Below are 4352 nucleotides of genomic sequence, written 5' to 3'. Positions count from 1 at the left end.
GAACGGGAGAAAACCCCATTTTGGCATGCGCCTTGGTTAAATGGTACAAGACCAATCGATATTGCACCTTTGATCTATGAGAGCTCCAAGCGCAAAAAAATGGAAAGTGGCACAAGCGCTTGACCGGGAGGCTTGGATTGACAAGATCGATTTGCAACGTGGCTTCACCATGGACCACTTCTTGCAATTTGTTGAGCTTTGGACGCTTCTTGATACCATCCTTCTTATCCCCGATAGCAACGATGAGATCACTTGGAAGCTCACACAAGATGGGAACTACACCACGAAATCGGCCTATGAGATGCAATGGTTCGGTCTCATCTATTCTCCTTTGGACAAGATGGTTTTGGAAAGCTTGGGCGCCGCGGAAGACCAAATTCTTTGCATGGCTTGTGAATCAAAATAGGATTTGTACGGCCGACCGCTTGGCGAAGCGCGGTTGGCCAAATTGCGGTCTTTGCCCACTTTGCAAGCAATGTACGGAGACCGTTGACCACCTCTTCGTCAATTGTCGATACACAACCCGCCTTTGGAACTCCGTCATACAATGGTTGGCAATCAATGTGGGACATCAACATCACCATGGCACCAACCTCACCGTCCCGGAATGGTGGGAGCTTATGGAGGGAGAGCATGCAACAAACCGCAAGGCCATGGCCTCCATCACCCTTCTTGTCACGTGAGAAATTTGGAATGAGCTTAATGATAGGGTCTTCCATAATAAGAATGCCCCCTTGCATGTAATGCTAGATAGGATTAAGAGGGAGGCACGGCTTTGGGTCATTGCGGGAGCTAAAAGGTTGGGAGATATCATGCCGAGAGAGTAGGCCTTGTTTTTTATTCGGACCTTAACATGTTCTTTCATGTAAAACTTCTTCTTAATCAATAGATTGGGGCAAAGCTTTTGCCTCCGTTTCAAAAATAAAATAAAATTGGCATGGTTATATCGTGAGGGTTTGTCAGGAATGGTAAAAAAAAAGATGTGGGCTGGCATTGTGAAGTGGGAATTTGCTTTCTTTTTTAACACCTTCAGCAACAGTTTTGAATGAAAGATCTTGGACCTGTAGCGGAAAAAAAGTCTCCTATTCAAAGGTGAAACAATAAAATATGGGCCTTGTGTAAATACCTTGCTGATAGGCACGTCACATGACAGGACAAGAAAGAAAAACTCTGACTATCATCTATTATCCGATGAGCTTGAGGCCATTGCGGAAGTATGTCCCTGTCTATGTAAGAGGTTGACCAAAAGTCAATCCAATGCGTAAACTGCAAGTCTTTTACGAGAAGAGGAACACAAATAGTACCAACCTCCTCGTTCATTCCAAATCCCAACTTCGAGAAAAATAGTACCAATGTTCAAAAATCCAATTTATTTTGGAAGGAGTTTCGACTACAAGATACTTTCGTAGTGTCACAAACGGTATACATCGAAAGAAACTTATTTATTCTGTTGTCTAAGATGAGGGTACAATCAAAAAACACGAGCAACTCAAAACATACATAACATATTATTATAAAAATCTCTTTCAAAGTCAAAACTTACATAACATATTGAAAACATGTTACAGTATCCATATCAAGTACTGAGGTGGTGTACAAGCTTTATTTGATCTCACAACTGAATTGATATGGATTGAAGCATCGCTTGGTGAACTTGGTGTTCACTTGAAGAAAAAAAACATGTTTATGGTGTGATAATCTTGGTGCAACTTATTTATCAGTTAATCTTGTTTTTCATGCAAGGACTAAACACATGAAGATTTACTATTATTTTGTTAGAGAAAGAGTTAGCAAATAATTTTTTTGGTATCAATTTTATATCCAGTAAAGATAAAGTTGCAGATGGATTTACAAAAGCTTTGCCGGTCAAAGGTTTTGATAAGTTCAACCTAATCTAAGGCCATATTTGGCACAACTCTAGTAACTTTGTTACCGGCGGTGTAACTTGCTTGCACGCCATGTTTGTTACGTGCGGCGTGCACTAAGACCTATTTGGCATGCCGTTGGTAGGATTTTTCTTACTAGTGGTCCCGTGATTTCTCAGTCCCGTCAGTTTCTTTTGCTCAGTACCATCTGTGCTCAGTCTTCATTGTCTCAGTCTTTTTATAGTGTGAGGTATATATTTTTATATTTCTCTTATTTTATCTGTAATATATTTCCTTAGTTCTATGTTCTCTTATCTCAGTCTTACTGTATCAATCATAATCGCTCAGTCCTTTGTCTGTCCCTTTTGTTATGAACTACAGTTTAAGTTTCTCATACAATTCATCGATTTCTCACATTTGTCAGGTGTCAATAAGCTTCAATCTGTTAGATGTATATATCTGTATATTGTAGTTTCTCCCTATGTTAGGAGGCTTTCTGCATATGTGCACCTGTACATGTATTATATATTGTGGCCTTTGGCCCCCTGGTAATAGAACACGCATATTCCCTAACATGGTATCAGAGCCCCAGGTCTCGAGTTCAAATCCTGGCTTTCACATGGTTTTCGCAATTAAGCCTAAAAATTGTTATTGTTCATGGTTTTCGCAATTAAGCCTAAAAAATTGCTATTGTCCCCCTCTTTAGCCATCGCTGATGCCCTGTTTCAGTGTGTTTTTCTTCTTTCACGTGTTGACTTCCTCTTCTCCCGTCACACGCGAGTGGGGGTGTTGTGAAATGTATATGTGGATTGCCTAGCCCTTTCCATCAGTTCGGACTTTTGGTTCAAGTGGCTAGTGCATGAAGCTTAACATGGTATCAGAGCAAAAAATTGGTCCTCTAGTCTAGTACGTGTTCCTCCGGCCGCTCCTCTAGCCGCTTCTCCGTTCCCGGCCGTCGCCCGCCGGAATCTGCCCCGGCCTCTCCGTCCCCGGCCGCCGCCCGCCCTCAGCTCCCGGCCGCCGCCCGCCGGAATCCGCCCCGGCCTCTCCGTCCCCGGACGCTGCCCACCCTCAGCTCCCGGCCGCCGCCCGCCGGAATCCGCCCCGGCCTCTCCGTTCCCGGCCGCCCCGGCCGCTTCTCCGTCCCCGGCCCTCTCGCTGCAGCCTTCGATCGCCGCATTGACCTCCCGGTCGGGATTTGTCGCGCGTGCCTGCTCCCGCGACGCTGCCCGACGTCCTCGCTCCACCCTCGCCAGATCGAGCGCCTCCAGATCGAGCGGCAGGCCCGTTTCTCGTCTCCTTGGAGCGCCAGGCTCCCGACACGCCCCGCCCGCTTTGCTTCCGATATGCGCCGCCGGCCCGTTTGACTTCGATCTAAAAAAAAATCAATCAAAAAAAAAATATTGTCGTCGGCTGTTGTTACCCGATGTCTTCTTCCGCTGATCCCGCCTTATCTTTGGGCCTCCCTTCGGTACTTGGTATTTGTCCGCTGCCTCCGTGTATGACGGCTAGCCATTCTTCGTCGCCGTTTGCGGCCTCTTCACGCGGCTCTTCCCGCGCTTCACCGACTCCGTCTACGTCGGCTCGCCGCTCTATACCGACCTTCGCGGCCTCTTCCCGCGGCTCTGGCCGCGCTTCACCGATTTTGTCTCCCTCGGCATGCCGCTCTACATCGACTTTTGCGGCCTCTTCATGCGGCTCTGCCCGCGCTTCGCCGACTTCGTCTACGTCGGCCCGCCGCTCTACATCGACTTTTGCGGCCTCTTCTCGCGGTTATGGCCGCGCTTCGTCGACTCCGTCTACGTCGGCCTGCCGCTCTACATCGATTTTCGCGGCCTCTTCACGTGGTTATGACCGCGCTTTGCCGACTCTGTCTTCATCGGCGTGTTTCTCTCCGTCGCCCCCTTTGGTGGCCTCTGTGCGTGTGGGTGATAGCTCCTCGTCGGCACCGGATTGTACGTCGACCTCTCCAGTCGCGCCCCTCTCTGCGCATGAGATAGCGCAACTTCACTGCCTGCTTGATGCTTGGGATTCCAGTTTACGTCAGCCGCCTCGCAGTCCGAGTCTCCGCTCTCGTCCTCATTGCACCTACTGTGGCAAGGTTGGCCACACTTCCTCCACCTGCTGGACGCGGGATCCCAGTTTACGTCGGCGGTTCCGGGATCATCAGCAGGCTGGCTCTTCAGGATCTTCTGCAGTTGCACTCTCTGATCAGGACATTCTCAGGGTCTTCCTGGTCTACTCGCTACTACAGACTCTTCCTCGCCGGGCGCTGCTGGTTCTGTGACTGGCTCTTCTGGCACTGCGCGACCACCACTTTCTAGACAGTCAGGTACGTCCCCGTGGTATCTGGATTCTGTAGCTTCCTTTCATATGACCTCTGAGTCTTCTATTCTGTCTGCTCTTCGGTCTCTTATTTCTCCTGTCCGTGGTGTCACGGCTGATGGTACCTCTATTCCTGTTTCCAGTAGAGGCACCCTTTCTACT

Source organism: Lolium rigidum, chromosome 3 (genome assembly GCF_022539505.1).
Source record: "Lolium rigidum isolate FL_2022 chromosome 3, APGP_CSIRO_Lrig_0.1, whole genome shotgun sequence".
NCBI classification, from domain to species: domain Eukaryota; kingdom Viridiplantae; phylum Streptophyta; class Magnoliopsida; order Poales; family Poaceae; genus Lolium; species Lolium rigidum.
The sequence above is the reverse complement of the archived record's forward strand: the minus strand, read 5'-3'. Positions refer to the sequence as shown.